Genomic DNA, 21,032 nt, shown 5'->3' with positions numbered 1-21,032 from the left:
CAATCCAGCATGGTAGGTGAAGACCTCTGAAATTTGCCAGTTATCCTCCTGCTGTCTGAAACAATTAAGTTCCATTAACTGCTTCTGTTGGCACTCAGCTAATGAATAAAATCAACATCCAAGCTGAAAGAAGGAATTAATCCCAAGAGGAATACATAGACATAATAGGTTATAAATAAATCCAAATCCAATTTTTGGTAAGGGCAAAACAGGGACAGCAAAATGTCATTTGGTTCCTTGAGCCAATTCCACCATTTAATTAAATTATGTTTGAATTGCACCTAAATTCTATTTACCTTTTGTTCCATATCCATAAATGGTTTCAACCAACACTGTATTTATCTGAAAAATGACCCTGCACCCACAGCCTTTTGGAAAAGAGCTCCTGATTTCCAATGCCCATAGGGATAACAACACAAATTCTGACAGGCAGAAAGAAATGGATTGGAATAGAAAAAGGAGAGATTTCCGCAATACAGGAGGCCTTCATATTTCATGCAAATTCAGACAGAAGCAATGTGAAATATCTGTGATAAAGTACATGTGTGTTTATGACACAGCCAGAACAAAGTTGAAGTAGGAATGATGGCAGAGACCATTAAAAGAATCCACCATATCAACTTAAAATAATTCAGCAACTAAAGTGAATAAAGGATCATCAGTCAAATAATTCATGTGTTCATTTCACATAGCTAGATGTTATTATAGACCCCCAGACAGGCAATGGGAAATTGAGAAGCAAATTTGTACACAATTCATGGGGGTGTGCAGAAAAAAGAAACAAAAGGGTAATTATAGTCGGTGATTTCAACTTTCCCAACATTAACTGGGATTGACATAGTGTAAAAGGTTGGATGGAGTGGATTTCTTGAAGTATGTACAGGAGAACTCTTTAGGCCATGTATAGAGGGTCGAATAAGGGGCCTAATTCTGGGGAATGAAGCAGGACAAGTGTTTGATGATGGTGGCAGTGCACTTTAGTGGCAGCAATCACAACATGGTACAATTTAAGCTTATTATGGACAAATCAACGGAAAAGTTGCCAAAGAAGGTGAAGGAGGGATGGGTGCTTAAAAAGGAAATGGAGAGGGTACAAGCCTAATATGTTCCTTCTAGAATGATAGGAAGGGAGTAACAAGCCCAGAGAACCATGGATGACCAGAGATGTTCAGTATCTGATGAGAAGGAAAAGACAGGCTTTTAGTAGATACAGGGGAATAAATCAGTGGAGGCATTAGTAGAGCACAGAAGGTGCAAGGTGGAGTTTAATTAGGAAAGCAAAAAGGGGACATGAGAAAGTTCTGGGTGGTAAAAATAGGGAAAATCCCAAGATATTCTGTAAGTATATCAGCAGGAAGACAAAAACCAGGGAAAGAGTGAGGTCCATTAGGGGTCAAGGGGGCAACCTGTGAGTACAGCCAAAGGACATTGGTAGAGTGGTGAACCAACACTTCACAAAAGTCTTCATCCAAGAGATTGAGGATGAAGGTACGGAACCCAGGCAGAGAGACTGCAAAGTGCTTGAAAAAATTTATATATGAAGCAGAGGGAGTGGAGGTTTTGGCAGGCTTAAAAGTTGGCAAAGAATCAGGTCAGAATGGATTGTGCCCAGGCTGCTGTGGGAGGCAAGGGAGGATTTGCAGGGGCACGGACCCATAATTTTTAATTCCTCTCTGGCCATAGGGGTGATGGTAGGGGACTGGAGAGCAGCTAATGTGGTTCTGATATTTAAGAAGGGTTGCAGAGATACACCAGATACAGTCTCATTTCAGTGGTAGGGAAACACTTGAAGAGGCAAGACTTGATCAGGGATAGTCAGCATGGCTTTGTCAGAGGGAGGTCATGCCTAATAAATTTGATTGAACTTTTTGAGGAGGTGACCAGGTTTGTAGATGAGGGTGGTGCACTTGATGTAGTTTACATGGTTTTTAGCCAAGTCTTTGACAAGTTCCCACAAAGGAGACTTGTCAAGAAGGAAAATGCACATGTGATACAGATCATTTGATAAAGTGGATTCAAAGTTGGCTTTGTTGTAGGAGATGGAGAGTGATGACAGTAGGTTGCTTTAGTGACTGGAAGCTTGTGTCCAGTTGCATACCACAGGAATCTGTGCTAGGTTTCCCTATTATTCATTATGTACATAAATGACATTGAGTGAGTGAGGGAGGTTAACAGGGAGGTAAACCACGAGGTTGTGTGTCTTGGGCCACAAGAAGACATAAGTGAGACAGTCAAATGCGCAGATAAATGACAAATAGAATTTAACTCTGAAAGGTTTGGGGCGATACACTTCGGAAGGAGTAATCTGAGAAGCAAGTATTCAACGAATGGCATGTCACTGAAAGTTCTGTGAAATGAAGGGACCTTGGAATGTTCGTCCATAGATCTCTGAAAGCGGAGGGGTATTTTAATAGGATGGTGAAAAAGGCATAAAGACCACTTGCCTTTAGCAATCCTGGAGAGATGGCAAAAAAAAAGGGAAGTCACTTTGGAGGTGTACAGAGCTTTGCTGAGACCACAGTTAGAGCGTTGTGTGAAGTTCTGTTCGCCACATTACAGGAAGGATTTGATTCCTCTGGACAGAGTGCAGAGGATGTTCACCAAGATGCTGCCAGGGATGGAAAATTTAAGTTGTGAGAAAATCTTGGATAAGCTTGGACTTTTTTCTTTGGAGAAGACTGAGGGATGACCTGATGGAGGAATACAAGATTATGAGTGGCATGGACAAAGCGGATAAGGAGCAGCTGTTCCCCTTAGTTGAAGGGTCAGTCGTGAAGGCACACAGGTTCAAAGTAACGGCTAGGATGTTGAGAGGAATGTGAGAAAAATCTTGTTTACCCAGAGAATAATGATGGTCTGGAATGTCCTGCCTCAGAGGGTGGTAGAGGCAAATTGCCTCACATAGTCATAGTTACAGCGTAGAAACAGATCCTCGGGTTTAACTCACCTGCGCCAAACAGATATCCTAATCTAGTTCCATTTGCCAGTACTTGGACAATATCCCTCCAAAACCTTCCTATTCATAAACCCATCCAGATGCCCTTTAAATGTTGTAATTGCGCCTATCTCCAGTATCTCCCCGGGCAGCTCATTCCACCTTCTGTGTGAAATATTGTCTCTCAGGTCCCTTTTAAATCTTTTCCCTCTCACCTTACACCTATGCCCTCGAGTTTTGGACTCCCTTACTCTAGGAACAAGACTTTGCCTATCACCCTATCCATGTCCCTCATGATTTTATAAACCTCAGTAAGGTCACCCCTGAGCATCCAACTCTGCAGGTAAGGAAGCCCTCAGCCTATTCAGCCTCTCCTAAAGGATCAAACCTCCAATTCTGGCAATTTCTTTGTAAATCTTTTCTGAACTCTTAAAAGTTTAACAACATCTTTTCTATAGCAGGGAGAACAGAACTGAACGCAGTCTTCTAAAAGTGGCCTCACTAATCCTTTGAAAAAGTACCTGGATGAGTATGTGACATGTCATAACATGCAAGGCAATAGGCAAAATGCTGGTAAATGGGATTACAGGTTGATGTTCATGTGTTTCTCACGTGTCAATGCAGACTCGATAGGCTGAAGGGCCTCCTCTGCACTGTACGATTCAATAATTCTCAATTATGCGAGCTGACAAACTGATCCAGGCAGCCATCAGACAATCTGAAGATTTACCCAAACATTGCTTATTTTGCCCTGAACTTGAGAGCAAACAATGAAGAACAGGTTGTTTTTAAACACACTACAGTGCATGAATGCAGACAGGCTTAGGAATTGGGTTGCCTGCAGGAAGATCTATGACATAAGGAAAGATTTAAAGAAAAAAGACTACGCCAGTGCCAGAACAGGAAGCATAAAAATTTACCGAACTATGGAACTCTCTGCATGAAATTCAGCTGTCGGCCTATTCAGGTAACAACTGACAGCACGCGTTGCAAAATGCCTTGTTTAGGCTACTGCATCCAACCAGCTGCCGCTTCTCATCTGTGAAGATTGTAGGCTCAAGTCTCACATTAGAACATGCGCAGAAAAATTAAGACCAACACTTCTACTGAGGGAGTGCTATTACGATTGGAGTTGAACGAGATGTTAAACCATGGTTCTGTCTAAATCTCTCAGGTGGACATATTACAAATTTGAAGTAAAACAACTGAGTTATTACTGATGCTCTTGCCAGTATTTATCCCTCATTTAACCACAGAAATAGATTATCTGGTCATTACCAAATTGTTATTTGTGGAACTTGCCTGGTGACAAATGGCTATTGTATTTCTGACAATGCAACTGTAATGACATTTCAAAAGTACTTGATTGGCTGTAACACACTTTGGGACATCCTATGGTCATGAAAGGCACAATATTAAAGCAAGTCTATTAGTCTTCTTTTCTTATAAGTGGATATTAAATACAGTACTGACTCCCTGACAAGAAATGAAATTTCAAAGAATACTGAAAAAAATCATGCTAACCAGCAAAGGTCAGATCCAATGCATGTGAAGGAGAAATTTAAATTTGATCCAAAATATTTAACCAATTTCAAGTATGGCTTCTGTCCATTTCCTGCCTCAAAGCAGGAAGGAAGTTAAAGGTGAATTTCTTAGAATTTAACTTAATGAGGATGTCAGATTATAAGAGGCGCCCTTTCCGTGTTGCAGACTTGACAATGAATGACCTTCACAGTTGGGGTAATTTGTGCAGCGGATGTGGCCAGTTCTCATCAGAAGTAGTGGCCGACCATTGTCAACTCTCACGCCAACCAACAAAAATCCATTCTCCTTGTAAACAATACGAGGGTTCTGATCCCCACCGGCTGCAGAAAATAGAATAATTGACTGAAATAATATTTCAGAATGTGAAGCAGATGAAATTTCAGTTTTACTTTAACTACTTGGATGTCATGGCTGTCTCTGCCTCTTTTAAAGCATGTGCTGAACCTTTTGAGGAAAGGCAGGTCAGTTGCATAAGGACTTAGGGTAGCTTCAGGGTACTGCAACTCCCTGGCAGAGGACAGTCAGTCCATTGTATTCCTCTGCGTTCTGTGGTATCTGAGGTCAGTCAGCCTGGCTACATCCTTTCTGCATGTCTTAAAGATTAGTCACATCACACAGGGGAGGGCTTCAAATCACCAGGACACCAAACAGCATGGCATGAACTTTTCCAGATAACATTTATTCAAACACCTGCTACTCCAGACTGAAAGACTTTGAGATAAATAATTCTAGATAACTGGCTGTTCAAGTGTAAGATAGTGCCAACTAACTGTTAATGTTTTCACTGGTACTATGCTGATTTTTCAGTTATGCTGAAGTTGTTCTCTTAATTACAATCAAATCCTTAAACTTTAAACTGCTGAATCCCTGGCCAAGCAAAACAAAGCAATTTGTGTTTATCTTCCATTTAACTGAATATGCTGCAATGTCACTTGGATTGAGAATTGCTTGCTTTATTCGGTTTTGCGCCAAAAACATTACAACATTGTGGCAGCTTTAAAAAAAAGAGTTCAACAAATTAAAACAAAGTCAGTAGCCATGAACCAGAGACACTGCCACAGACAAATTAAGGTTTCAAATGTTTACTCAGGGTATTCAACTTGTAACAAAATAGCATGAGTTTGTGCGCTTGGCAATTTGTCAACATAGAAAGGAAAGAAGAAAGACTTACATTTATGCTGCACTTTTCACAATCACCAAATATCTCAAAGTACTGGGTCACAGAGAAAATGTCGGCCTAATTTATGCTAAGCAAACTTCCCTAAGCAGCCATGTAACATTGAGCAGACAGTGATTGGGATAATATTAGCCAGTCCACTCGGAATCACATGTCTGCTCTTCTTCAACATTGTGCCACAGTGAACATAGGCTGAAAGGAAATAAGTGGCTTCACACTGGCTACACTGGGAATGTTTTCATTTTTGTTTTTGTATTCATTGCAATCTTATCTGCACTGTTGTACCAGCTCATAAGAAAGGTCATGAAGATGAAATAAGAAATCAGAGACATGGCTGAGTTATTCAATTATCTTTTGGAGTAGGGAAATTTAGCTTTGTCAAAATCTTCATAGAATCACAGAACCCCTATAGTTTGGAAACAGGCCCTTCGGCTCAACAAGTCCACAGCAACCCACAGAACATCCCACCCAGACCCATTCCCCTATAAACCCACCGAATCTACACACCGCTGAACACTACAGGCAATTTAGTATAGCCAGTTCACTTAGCCTGCACAACTCTGGACTGTCGGGGGGTAACCGGAACTTCAATCACCTGACTTTTTTTGCATTCTTCTCAGGTCAAGATGTGGAGGTGCCAGTGTTGGATGAGGGTGGACAAAGTCAGAAAGCGCACAACACTGGGTTATAATCCAACAGGTTTATTTGAAAACACAAGCTTTCAGAGCCTCAGTCCCTGTTCAGGTGATAGTGAGAGAGGTAGTATCAGACACAGAATTTATAAATGAAAGATCAAAGGTTCACACCGTTGATGAGGATATAGTAAACAAATTTAAGATGGTGTTAAATCTTTAATCAGTTGGAAGGTTTTAATTCATAAATATGTATATATAAATCCCCAGTGATAATGGGAACTGCAGATGCTGGAGAATCCAAGACAATAAAATGTGAGGCTGGATGAACACAGCAGGCCCAGCAGCATCTCGGGAGCACAAAAGCTGACGTTTTGGGCCTAGACCCTTCATCAGAGAGCTCTGAAGAAGGGTCTAGGCCCGAAACGTCCCCAAATTTGTTTCAAGTCACCGCCCTGAGAGAGCCAAAGGTTTTATCAGTGCAAAGAAGAGGTGACAGTTTAGGTCAGACAATGCATGTTAGGCGTGAGAGCTTGCTTAGAATCTGTCTGTGTTTTGGTTTGGAGTCAGACTGGTTTTATTTCTGAGGTAGGAATTTATAAGATGCCATATTGACTGACGGTCTATAAATTGTGTGCTTTTTGAACAAAATAAAATACATTTGCAAATATAAATTCAACCCATAGATTCGTGTGTGTGTGTGTGTGTGTGTGTGTGTGTGTGTGTGTGTGTTTGTGTGTGTGAGAGAGAGAGAGAGAGAGAGAGAGAGAGAGAGAGAGAGAGAGAGAAAGGGTGCGAGTGCGAGCGTGCGCACATGTGGAAGTTGTTAGTGAAGTTCAATCCTTATACATGTCCACACTCCACAAGGATGGCCTAAAGGCCCTTGGTTTTTTCCTTTCCAACAAACCCATCTCGGCCCCCTGCACCAATACCTTCCTCCGCCTCGCGAAACTAGCCCTCACTCTCAACAACTTTTCCTTCAATTCTTCCTACTTTCTCCAAATCCAGTGGGTTGCCATGGGCACCCACATGGGCCCCAGCTATGCCTGCCTATTTGTCAGTTGTGTCAAACAGTTCTCTTTCAGTATGCTCACCAGTACTGTTCTCCAACCCTTCCACCATTACATCGATGACAGCATCAGTGCTGCATCCTGCACCCAGGCTGAACTGGAGCAGTTCATTGACTCTGCTAACAACTTCCACCCCATGCTCAAATTCATTTGGTGCATCTCAGACACCTCCCTTCCCTTCTTGACCTCTGCGTTTCCATTTCTGGCAACAGTTTACGTACCAGCATTTACTACAAACCCACAGACTCCCATAGCTACCTAGACTACACCTCCTCCCATCCTGTATCTTGCAAAATCTCCATCCCGTTTTCCGAATTCTTTCATCTCCATCTCTGACAAGTAGTCGTTCCACTCCCAAGCATCCTGAATGTCCATCTTTTTCAAACAACGCTCTTCACCCCACTCTGTCATCCAGACAGCCTCCACCGAGCCTCCTCCATTCCCTGCTCCACAGCTCTTAAATATCAACACCTCTCCAAACATAAGAAAGATTGGGTCCCCCTTGTCCTCACTTTCCACCCCACCAGCCTCCTCATCCAACGTATCATCCTCAAACACTTATGCCAATTCCAATTTGACCCTACCACCCAGAACATCTTTCACTCCCTAATTCTCTTTGCCCTCTGCAAGACCCATTCCCTTCACCTCTCCTTAGTTCATGCCACACTCCCCACCAACCAGTTCAACCCACCCAGTACCTTCCCCATACCCATAAAAGATGCAACACCTGTCCACGCGCCACCTCCCTCACCTCCATTCAAGGTCCTAAACAGCTCTTCTGAGTGAGTTAGAGCTTCACCTGCATCTCCTCCAACCTAGACTATTGCATTGATCTCCCAATGTGATCCCGAATGTAAACTAGATGATTGTATCACCGAGCTTCTCTCTGGCCCGTAACAGCCAACCTAGCCTCCCGGTCACTGGCCATTTCAATTCCCCATCCCACTCCCCCTCTGAAATGTTCGCCCTCAGGCTCCTACACTGTTGCAGCAACTTGATACGCAAATTTGAAGAACAGCATTTTATCTTCCACCTGGGCACCCTACAGCCTGGAGGACTCAACACTGAGTTCTCCAATTTCAAATAACCTTCCCACCCATCCCCTGTCTCTCCTTCCAATCTCACCTCCTCCATTCCATTCCACCTTCAGACTTCCCTTCTAGCCACCAACCAGATTCATCCCTCCCATCAGCCAACCGGATCGTACCTACCACCAGTGTCCACCTATCACCACCATTCCACCTCCAACTCTTCACCTCCCCACCCCATCTGCAGCTCTCCCTACTCTCATATCCAGTCCTGAAGAAGGGTAATACCTGAAACATTGGCTGCTTCTTTCCTCCAGATGCTGCCTGGTCTGCTGTGACCTTCTAGTTTTCTGTTTGTCTACCTTGAATTCCAGCATCTGCAGTGTTATTTCCCTCAAATTCCATAACTGGCCTGGAATCAAAGTACCAATGTTTGGTCCACTTAAAAAGAAAATGCTCAAGGTGATCTGCTAGCTACTGATGTAACATTTATAATTATGGTAAGGAGGGGTTTGTTATAAATGTGTAAAGTCTTCAAATTACAGTTAAAATATTGAGTCCTTGTACATTTCCACCTATGGAAAGAAATAAAGCGACATAAACAAATATTTTCAAAACTACGTGATACAGGCAAAACGAGTTTATTAGTATCAATACCACACCTAAAAAGTCTCCTTAACATAAACACAACAGCAATGATATTGTGATAACACGGTGTGAAGCTGGATGAACACAGCAGGCCAAGCAAGATCAGAAGAGCAGGAAAGTTGACGTGTTGGGTCGAGACCCTTCTTCAGAAATGGGGGAGGGGAAGGGGATTCTGAAATAAATGGGGAGAGAGGGGGAGGCAGATTGAAGATGGATAAAGGAGAAGATAGGGTGAGAGGAGACAGACAGGTTAAAGAGGCAGGGTTAGAGCCAGTGAAGGTGAATGCAGGTGGGGAGTTAGGGAGGGATAGGTCGGTCCAGGGAGGACAGACAGGTCAAGGAGGCAGGATGAGGTTAGTGGGTATGAGATTGGGATGGGACTTGAGGTGGGAGGAATGGTTAGGGAGGCAGGGACTAGCTGGGCTGGTTTTGGGATGTGGTCGGGGGAGGGGAGATTTTGAAGCTTGTGAAGTCCACATTGATACCCTTAGGCTGCAGGGTTTCCAAGCAAAATATGAGATGCTGTTCCTGCATCTTTCAGGTGGAGTCATCATGGAAATGCAGGAGGCCCAGGGTGGACATGTTGTCTGAGGAGTTGGTGGGGGGTGGGGGTAGTTGAAATGGTTTGCGACTGGGCGGTGTAGTTGTTTGTTGCGAACTGAGCGTAGGTTTTCCACAAAGCGGTCCCCAAGCCTCTTTGGTTTCCCCGATGTACAGGAGGCCACAATGGGAACAGTGGATACAGTTTATATATACACCATGTTATCTCAGATTCTCCAGCATCAACAGTTCTCTTTAGCAATGATACTGTGCCATCTTTAAAAACAAGTTTTGCCGTGATTGAAATAACAATTCTCAGACAGGACCTTATGCTAACTAAAGAACACAGGAAGCCACCAAAGATACACTAGCAATAATGCATTCAACAAATTTCACAACTTAAGTAAACCTGTTGCAATTCATTTTACACATGATCACGATGGATATTAAAAACACTAACGCAGGAACATATATTTCAGAAGTACTAGCAAGCAGCCTTCTAAGTTTTTCAGTCAAGATGGTGATCAAGCCAGGGAAGTGAATGCTATCTGATTACAGACCAAATTAACAATCAACCATACGGCTGTAAGAATTTCTATGCATTAATTCAAATTCAGCAATATACCTCAAGCTCTATGTATTAAAGTTAATGGAAGGAGAGAACATACCAAGCATACCAGCTCCCGCTGTTTGTCACATCCTGATAAAATAAACAAGTTGTGCTTTAGTAAGTAATGCGCAGACCTGCTCAACAACCAAAAGGAGTGTCAACTCATGCCAGCAAAAGACAAAAATGAGAACAACTCAGTTTAACTGGCTGACCAAGGAATATCACAGTGTGACATCAACTTCACACTTATTTGAGGCAACACAAGGGGCCAATAATAGAGATAACAAGGTGTAGAGTTGGATGAACACAGCAGGCCAAGCAGCATCCTAGGAGCAGGAAAGCTGACGTTTTGGGCCTAGACCCTTCTTCGGAAATGGGGGTTCTGAAATAAATAGGGAGAGAGTGGGGAGGCGGATAGAAGACGGATAGAGGAGAAGATAGGTGGAGAGGAGATAGACTGGTCGAAGAGGTGGGGATGGAGCCAGTAAAGGTGAGTGTAGGTGGGGAGGTAGGTCAGTCCAGGGAGGACGGACAGGTATCTCCTCCCAAAGCATGGTTCCGAAGGAACATTCTCGCAACAGTCATCTTTGATTAGGAGAAAAAACAATGGTTAAAGAGAAGCTTCACAGATATCAACTAATAACCACAAGTTCAAAGCTAGCATGAGGAATTTCCATTGCGTTTTTAAAAGAAAACTCACTGATACTATCAATATTTGGCCCATCTGATCAACATCCAGTTGTACACTGAGGTAACCTTCTTTGCTTTCTACTACATTCCAACTTTAGTGTCATCTGCAAACTTCCTTTTCATGCCTCCTATGAACACATCCAAATCATTTACATAAATGACAAAAAGCAGTGGACCCAGCACTGATCCTTGTGGCACACCGCTAGTTACAGGCCTCTAGTCTGAAAAGGAACCCTACACCACCATCTTCTGTCTTCTACCTCTGAGCCAGTTCTGTAGAGCAGGCCAAGCAGCTTCACACGAGCAGGCAAGCTAGCTAGTTCTCCCCGTATCCAGTGTTATATTGAAGACAAAATTTGTTAGATATGTGGATGCATATAGAATTAATGGGTATAAGCATAATGTGTGAAGACGGAATTGAAGTAAATATCAGCTATAACTGTACGAATGGTAGAACAGGCTCAAATGACCAAATGACCTATTCCTGTTTCTATTCCTTTGTTAAACATAAATTACAGACAGGTAGAGAGGGGATATGGTAGTATACCAACCTGCAATAGAACTTCAGATAAATGAAGAAAGTGCAATATTTTCAATTACCTGTTAAACAGTTGTATGTAAGCAGCATACATCCTTCAACCTACATAGAGCATACAACAGAAGTAGTTTCCCTATTTGATTTCATTCTTTTGCCCTTGAGAGTTAAAACTTCTGGTGGAGTCAGTTTGGTGACTCGTCCTCACTGAAAGGTTCATTCATCTTTGAGCAGCTCAGCACCTGTAATTCAGTTCTGAGCAAAGCAATATCTCCATCACATCATTCACTGTCATTTTTGTTGGAAAAGACACTTTATGATCTTTTCCGCTAACCATCAGTTCGACTAGTCTTTCAGCAGCACTTCCCCCAAGCAAACTGCTAAATCTGCCAAACAAAAATTCATTTCTAATATCCCTGCAACAATTCACATTATTTGCAGGTTGGAATAAAGCGCAGGTCTCAATACTATCACCCACGTTCACTGATGATTTTAAAGAAACAGCAACTAAAATCAAAATAAACAGCTCTGAAACAAATTGAGAAAACACACAATCAACAAAGCAGTTTTATGAGGAAAAGACCAAGCAGCTCGGAAAGGAAAAGAGATTTCTGAAGTATCCTTCCCATTGCACTACCTATACAACAAGGAACTGGACAAAACCCAACATACATTTGCCCAGAGCCCACGGAAGTAACTGTGACAACTCCGAAGTAACTCCAAAGTAACTGTGTGACAGACTCACTTGTCAGCTCCATCCTTCGAGTTGTCCAATTTCACAATTCTTCGGGACTAACAAAAATATAAAGGAGCTATACATTTTTACACAGCCTAAAGGAATGCACAGCAGACAACAGAAGAACCAGGTTGTCCTATTTGATTTCAGCGACCGATTCTCAAAGAAAGGAAATCTTTCGTCTCAAGGTCATCTTACAAACAATTGTGAGGACCACACTTGCTCTTTCACTGACAGAAGTAATGGAACAGTCTGGAGAAAATCGATCGACACTACCCATCCTCCCGCCCCTGAAGGATTTGCATATAAATTACAGGACACAGTGATCAGCACTCAGAAGAAAATGAATGGAATTCCTCAGAATTTTACAACTGAACACACCTAACTTAAATGGCAAGCACAAAAACATGATCACTCTAGAATTCTACTTAACTCCGACAAATACTAAATAAAGGTGCCACAAGCAAGAATTTATTCAGTATTCAAAGCAAAGTTAGAGGATTAGTACCATTGTATTAAGTATAACCCACCTCCACAGACAGCTAACTGCTCACATGTTGAACACTTGCGTTCAAAACTACTTTACTGTTCATGCCTGAACCCATTGATGAGGACCACTCCTTTAACAGAAAACAATCGTCAGAAGAACATTTTTGTTCTTTATAAAAGAGCTCAATAGGGAAGCAGTGAAAAGGTGACCCCCATTGACAGTACACTGCTACATTACAATGGAGAATGCAAAGATTTTCATACTGCAGTTAACTCCCAATATTATCTTGAGTACTATATATAAAATTTTTGGGGACAAAAGGGAGAGAAAACAGTCAATTGCACTCATGCCTCCTCTGGTTAACTTAGGTTATTTCAGTGCTGTAAATTCCAAATCAATTTTTTTGGCGATATGGTGGAATGGTTGTCAGGACAAAGTGCAAGTTTAACAGTAGCTCCATGCTTTGGTATGTAGTACATTTAACTTGAAAAGACCAAAAGTGCTTGCCCACTTCAAATGTTAGGCCTCACAACCAATATTTATAGAAATGCTGCACTCTGCTTTTATACGGAGATCAAGAAACAAAAAAAATTAATTTCACACAACTGTAATACTAAGTAAATCAGCTCCCCTATTTCAACAGTCAAATCAGCACAATTCCTCTAAATTTACATCATGTGCTAATTTGTATTTTATGGAGAAAATAATACGAATCACAAGAAACAGATTATTGTGTGGGCATGTTTTCAGATATATAGAAGAAAACCAAGAAGAAAAGCTTACTTTTTTTTTCGTTCCACTGGAATGTTCATGTAGTAAACAAGCGTTTCTTATTGGCCCCATTCTGCTACATGCGTATAATACCATCGCTCATGACTAAATGTATTTCTTGAGGATTCCTTACTCTTCAAGTAAAAAAATTCAAGCTTGATATGAAAATACAACAGAATCACATTATTTGCACAACTGGTCAGCAGGATGCACAACACTAGTCAATATACAGGAATGGTGGGAAACAGAACTGACAACAATAGTGTGATGAATGCAAATTATTTCCATCTAAGCGCATTCAGATTTGTAATATTATCAAATACCTACATTCAAGTTTTATTTCATAGGCCAAGATTTACAGATATTTGCCAGCCAGGAAAATCTTCCTGACTTCAGAGGAAAGCGACAGAAACATTTTAGAGTCAGTCACAGAGACAAGACAGAAGTTATGCTTCTCTTTGCTGAGACTCATCCCTCTTGTTTCATTCAATAGTTAGCCCTCACCATTCATCCACTTCAATGCTCTGTGAAATCTTGTTAGATCATGCCCCAAAGATCCCTGATATCCTCCATGCCAACTCAAGTCTCTCCACAGACCCCTATAATTCCCCCGAATATGCAAATACATGTTCCTCCATCTAACTTCAATGGACACTCAAATACACCCGGTCAAACCACGATTCTCCACCAGCCTAAAATGACCCCTCATAACCTCCAAGCAATAGCATTTTTGTGCTCCTTTATCCAGCATACACTTATTATTGAAAAAAAAACCCATAGGAACGGTGGGGCGGCACGGTGGCTCAGTGGTTAGCACTGCAGCCTCACAGCACCAGGGACCCAGGTTCAATTCCAGACTTGGGTGACTGCCTGTGTGGAGTTTGCACATTCTCCCCGTGTCTGTGTGCGTTTCCTCCGCCAGTCCAAAGATGTGCAGGTTATGTGAATTGGCCATGCTAAATTGCCCGCAGTGTTCAGGGGTATGTGGGTTATAGGGGAGGGGTCTGGGTGGGATGTTTCAAGGGGCGGTGTGGAATTGTTGGGCTGAAGGGCCTGTTTCCACACTGTAGAGAATCTAATCTAATCATATAAGACTGTGAGAACATTGGTATGTGTGGAGAAACTTTAAAAGCCTACCAATTCAGAACTTTAAAAAAACTGCTGTTTCTACAATTTTATGGAAGTGTCAATCAACCAGATATACAAAATATTAACACCAGTTACAAAAATACATCTCCTTATCTCATGCAAATATTAACCCATTTTTAAAATAGATCCAAGAAAATAAAATTAATCCAGCAATGTTTTGCTTTGTGTGTAGCTGTTTCAACAAACCAACAGAAGTCTGGGCTCTCAGCCAAGCATGAATTACAATTCGTCACAGGCTTAAAACAAGGGATAGTGCAACTAAGACAGAGGTAAGTAGGAATTTCTTCTTAGAAGGAATCTCTGGAATTTATTACCCCAGAGAGAAATGAAGATTTGTTTAATAGATTCAAGGCTAAATTTGACAGATTTTTAATTGCAAAGGGATTCAAAGATTTTGTAGAGCTGACAGGAAAATGGACTTCAAGCTACAATTCATCATTTTCTTAAATGACAAAGCAGGCTTAAGGGATTAAATTTATTTTTCAGGTTGAATAGACTCCAGATATCCGCTTAAAAATCAAGGCATTACAAAGATAATGAGCACTCAATAATTATCTAGGAAACCCATCAGAAATAAGAAATAGGATTTTTTTATTGATTAATGAGATCAGGGCTTTGCTCACTAGGCAGCATTTATTGTCCATCCCTAATTGCCCAGAGGGCATTTAAGAATCAACCACATTGCTAGGGTCGGGAGCCACATGAAGGCCAGACCAGATAAGGATGGCAGTTTCCTTCCATAAAGGACATTAGTGAACCAAATGGGGTTTTCCTGAAACTCAACAATGGATTCATGGTCATCAATAGACACTTAATTCCAGATATTTATTGAATTCAAATTCCACTTTCCACATAAAGCAGATGTTCACCTGCACATCTGCCAATGTGGTATACTGCATCCGCTGTACCTGTTGTGGCCTCCTCTACATTGGGGAAACCAAGCAGAGGCTTGGGGACCACTTTGCAGAACACATACGCTCGGTTCGCAATAAACAACTGCACCTCCCAGTCACGAACCATTTCAACTCCCCCTCCCATTCCGCAGACGACATGTCCATCCTGGGTCTCCTGCAGTGCCACAACAATGCCACCTCAAGGTTGGAGGAACAGCAACTCATATTCCACTTGGGAACCCTGCAGTCCAATGGTATCAACGTGGACTTCATAAGCTTCAAAACCTTCCCTCCCCCCATTGAATCCCAAAACCAGCCCAGCTCGTCCCCGCCTCCCTAACCTGTTCTTCTTCTCACCTATCCCCTCCTCCCACCTCAAGCCGCACCTCCATTTCCTACCTATTAACCTCATCCCGCCCCCTGGGGCTGTCCGTCCTCTCCGGACTGACTTATCCCCTCCCTACCTCCCCACCTATGCTCACCTCTACAGGTTCCATCCATGCCCCTTTAACTTGTCTGTCTCCTCTCCACCTATCTTCTCCTCTATCCATTTCGAACCGCCTCCCCCTCTCTCCCTATTTATTTTAGAACCCTCTCCCCCTCCCCCTTTTCTGATGAAGGGTCTAGGCTTGAAACATCAGCTTTTGTGGTCCTAAGATGCTGCTCGGCCTGCTGTGTTCATCCAGCTCCATGCTTTGTTATCCACTATCTGCCATGGTGGGATTTGAACCCGGATTCCCAGAACGTGATCTGGGTCTCTGGATTAACAGTCCAGTGATAATACCACTAGGCCATCATCTCCCCTAAATCAAACCAATAAAAAAAGTGCAAACTTTGCTCCACCTCAGTATTCCCATCTTTCAAGTCCAACTTGATTGTAAATACTTTGGATGGAGAATCTATTTAGGAGTATACAGTATCAGCAGTAAGGAGTATGTCTTTCAGCTCATATGGGGCAAAACTCCAATAAAGCCCAAATGAGGAGTTACCAGCACAGTGCTACTGTCTGATACCGTTCTGTGTGGCAAATATATCCTATTAGATAACAACATGAAACAGGAGTAAATCAAGATCTGAACCATTGTAAAGAAAGGCTTTTCATTATGCAAAAGCCAGGCAATATAGCCAATCCACAAAACAAAAGCACTTCATTAAACGTCAGAGAAGAGACTGCCAAAAAGTTCATGAATTTTGAAGCCTGAAGCCGTGAGTCATAACTAAACAAAATATGAAACACAGAATAAGAACCTTATGATTACCTACTTGAGTGGATAATTTGACAGAAAGTATCTTGTCACTGGGATCAAGTCAAGTTCAGGCATTATAAAATATCGTAAACCAGACCTTCAGGGACCATTGAACATCAGGAAGTCAAATTCAGATAATTTGTGTTTGATTATTCCAATGTTTATCATATTCTTTTCTCTTTACTAACACACCTACATGAGCCTTTTAATCCCATTGCTGCTTCTCACTGATAATCTGCCAAGGTGAATTCCCCAAGTATACTACATCTAAAACTCATTGAGCTTCACTAAAATTGCCAACATAATACAACTATTAATACCTAGCATCTGGAAGGAAAAAGGCAGTAAATACATGGGAATACCACCATCTCCAAATCCCAAAAGTTGATGCACCATCCTGACTTGCAATTATAATGTCGTACTTTGGCTGGGTTAAAATTGTGGATCTCACTTTCAAAAAGCAATGAACCGCAGCAGTTGATGGAGGCAACTCACCACCTACTTCTCAAGGTCAACTATGGGTGGAGACTAAATTGTGGACTCGTCAGTGATGTTCATATTCTATAAAAAATATTGTTAAAAATTATAGTTGATCAGGAACAAAAAGCTAAGTGATCATGAATTCAGAGTATTTAATATTTCTTCCAATACTAATTGTATTTAACAGACGTGAAATCTTACTAGAATTTGCTGTCTCCAACATGCTGATACAGCCTGAAAGAAAAAAGATACTGAACTGGAGGCAGAACAAAGAACGGAACTACGGATTTTTATCTCACTGTGTGATATATTAACCTAAAGTTAAATTTAACGACCAATGGTCATTCTGATGCTGACATTTGTTTAAGTTTGATATCGAGAAACTGACATTGATATGGCTTTCAGTGCTGAATCTTGTCCCTGATCCCACCAAGTCTGTTGCTGGATTAAGGAAGCAGGATGTACATGCATCAATGCTGAGACCTGGATCTTAGAATCCTATTCAAATAAATGCCAATAAAAAAGGAGACTTCAACTTGCATGGAATGGAATTTTTCAAAAACTTATTATCAACAAACATGCTTCACAATTTATCATCTGGGTCTCAGGTGAGATTAAAAGAATTTCTTAGAATGATTAAGCAGCATTTATGAAATAGTGGGCGTTGTGCTTGGGAAGAAAAGGTGTTGATTACTTATTTGATATTTGTTATTGTCAAAAGGAAGTCACAAATCTGAAGCTTAGAATTATGTTGTTTGATGATAATGACACGTTTGGAACAAGAATATACTATTTCAATAATTCTGGAGAAATTTCAAATTAATGTTTTGTTTTTAGATGGTCACCAATATTTCCTCCTCCTTTTTCTACTTACCACACACTACAACATGCTTAGCTGAAGACAAGCCACTCAGAAGTGGCTACATATCTAAAATACCAGACAGTTCACATGACAGGCAGAATAAATGCAGTTAGCAGTCATGATGAAAGCAGCCAGATATTAAATGGATTTAACCCTGTACTCTGGGACAAAATTCATATACTGCATTCCAACAACTTGACTACATGGTTTATATACACCAGTAACGTTGTTTATAAATACCAGAATTAGATTTTCGATACTGGCCAACATTGAATGCATTTCTCAAACACTGATCTTGTGTTGGGAGCTGACAAGGATTACCTATTGGATGAAATGACAGTGGGCCAGGCAGCATCCATGGAGAGAAAGCAAGTTAGCATTTCTAGTCAAGATGACTCTTCATTACAGCTGACATAAATTGTGGAAGGGACAGCATTTATGAAATGGTTGGGGGGTGTGTTTGGAGTGCTGGAGAAGAAAAGATGTTGATTACTTATTGGATATTCGTTGTTATCAAAAGGTCTTCACAAATCTAAAGCTGAGAAAATAGATATAAATCAGCACAACACAACAATAACTAATTAAAACTCAAGAATTTTGCAATGTCAACTTGATTAAGTAGCACTCTCATCCTTAAACCCTCTTCATTAAGACTTTAAACTGAGAATTGTAAGGGGCCACATAGTTTTCTTTTGGACTATAAACTGAACTGGGAGTCTGACATTTCAGTTACCATGAAGGAATGATTGTTGAATTCCAAGTCTTGGCCGCATGTGACTTAGAAGGAGAAGGTGAATTCAAGATGGTAATGATCCAATGTGCCTGCTGCCACTGTCCTTCTAAATGGCAGAAGTTACAGATTTAGGGGATAATTTTACTAAGCGTTGCTGCATTACAATAAATTGGACACACTGCATACATGCTGTGCAGACGAATGCAGGAAATGAATGTTTAAGAAAGCTGGTCATTGACTCCAGTTTTACAAGGACTTCTTGAGGCCACATTTGATCAAGTGTTACTCTGATGTTACGAGCATTTTCAACTCTGGAATTGACCTCTCCAGTTAATGTTTGGACCTAAGCTGTGATGAGATCTAGCGTACATTAAGGTAAAAACCTGAACATATATTCATATGAAGGTAAGGGAAGGACATCCAAATCTACATTCAATGGATGACTAAAGATCAAACAGAGATAGGAAAAGTAAATTTATGAAAACAGTCGGATTCACTATTACATTAGAGAATCAAGCAGAATATAGAAAGTGCAGAGATGAACTTAAAAGGCAGTTAGGGATAAAGACTTATGAAACAAAAACAGAAATTGCTGGGGAAACTCAGCAGACTTAGCAGTATCTGTGGGAAGAAAGCAGAGTTAACACTGAGTCAAGTGGCTCTTTGTCAGTCACCAGACTTGAATCGGTAACACTGCTTTCTTCCCACAGATGCTGCTAGGCCTGTTGAGTTTCTCCAGCAATTTCTGTTTTTGTTTCATTAGTTCCCTTCATAACAGCACTGTAACTGTTCCTATATTACGTAGACTACAAAATTCAAAGACACTTCAAAATCATCTTCTCAAGGGCTATTAAGTGATAGGAAACACAATTCATCACATGAAAGGATACAAATAAATAACATGAAAAAAAGCTGAATGCCAATATGGATTCAAAACTGACTAAGATACTGAAAGCAGACTCTAGTAATAAATAGTTGCTGTTCAATCAGGAGAGGTATACAGTGGTACCTCCGAGAAATCTGTACTAGGACTATTACTACTTTGAATGTATGTTAATGGCCTCGACTTGGGTACAGTGGACATAATTAATAGTTTGAAGATGACAGAAATGCAGTGAACAGTGGAGGTTGTAACAGCTTCCAAAAGGATACAAAACTGGTGAATTAGCAGACACACAGCAAAGTAAATTTAGTGCAGAAAAGTAAATGATTAATTTTGAAAGGATGATTGGGGCCAGGCAATATAAACTGGATTATAAAACTTTCCTGGGCTGCAGACATGAGCGACAGGGATACAAATAAACAATTCACTTCAAATTGCAGGACAAGGTCATTGGTTTGGGGGGGTGGTGGTGATGGAAGAAGAACTGCGACATAGAGAACAAAACAAGGAAACTGAACTGAACTTTCACTAAAACATTAATTGGACCTCATATCAAATGTTGACTTCTTGAAACCAAACTTACACACTTTAGGCAGGATGACGTAGCTTTAGAGGGAGTGGAGATGTGGAGATGAAATTTACTCGGGGTTGAGGGTCTTCAAGTAGATGGAAAGAAGGGAAAGATTACAACTCTTCTCCATAGAGATGTTAGGTTTTAATAGTTGAAAGAGTGGAATTTTCTCTGACAGAAAGTTCAACAATCACGGAACACAGAAAATTTGCAAGAATAAAGGGAAAGTGAGAAGTTTCTTTTAAAAATGCAGTGAGCTATGATTCGGAACACACTAGCTGAAAAGGATGAAAGCTAATAACTTTTAAAAGACATTTGAATACTTACTTTGAAAGGAATATGGTACAACATGGAACAAACTGGTGCAAACTTTGTAATGTGAATGTTACAAAACAAAATTGCCTAACTTTCCTTCCTTTCTATTCAGCTCTAAAATAACAAGCGTGAGTTGTTTGGCCATGTATAGGCTCCTTGAAAAAGATGCTTTTTCTAAACTAACACAACATCATGTATAGTATGAAAGGGATTTGAAAACGCATGAATTTACTGCTCTTACTGAAGTATCATTCTGTCATTATCTAAGAACACTTTGATGGTGTAAGGCATGGGGTATATGAAAATATCTTACCAAAATAGGCAGTCCTGAAAAGCTTCCCTGCTTCACAGAATATGATGCAAGTTAATCACACTGTTCATGGTTCTTCCTTGCACAATTCAAGTCACTACTAATGGATGTAGAAGAAGCATTGTATATTCATGCAACTGCTTACATAACTTTGGAAAAAAATGTATTGTCAACCCTGAAGG

General features: G+C 41.0%; 1 protein-coding gene across 10 annotated transcripts in view; it reads right to left on the bottom strand.

The window, feature by feature from the left end:
- rasal2 (RAS protein activator like 2) overlaps positions 1 to 21,032 on the bottom strand; it is a 348,750-nt gene that overhangs the window by 134,679 nt on the left and 193,039 nt on the right. The window contains exon 1 of one of the 10 annotated variants that reach the window (XM_059647750.1): positions 13,420 to 13,434. The exons of the other annotated variants lie outside the window; for them this stretch is intronic. The gene's annotated coding sequence lies outside the window, so the exon portion shown is untranslated. Of the gene's footprint in view, positions 1 to 13,419; positions 13,435 to 21,032 lie in introns of those variants that run through there. 10 annotated transcript variants of the gene reach the window in all.

The sequence above is a fragment of the Stegostoma tigrinum genome, chromosome 8 (genome assembly GCF_030684315.1).
Source record: "Stegostoma tigrinum isolate sSteTig4 chromosome 8, sSteTig4.hap1, whole genome shotgun sequence".
In the NCBI taxonomy this organism is placed as follows: domain Eukaryota; kingdom Metazoa; phylum Chordata; class Chondrichthyes; order Orectolobiformes; family Stegostomatidae; genus Stegostoma; species Stegostoma tigrinum.
Note: the sequence above shows the minus strand (reverse complement) of the source record. Positions and strands in the feature narration are given on the sequence as shown.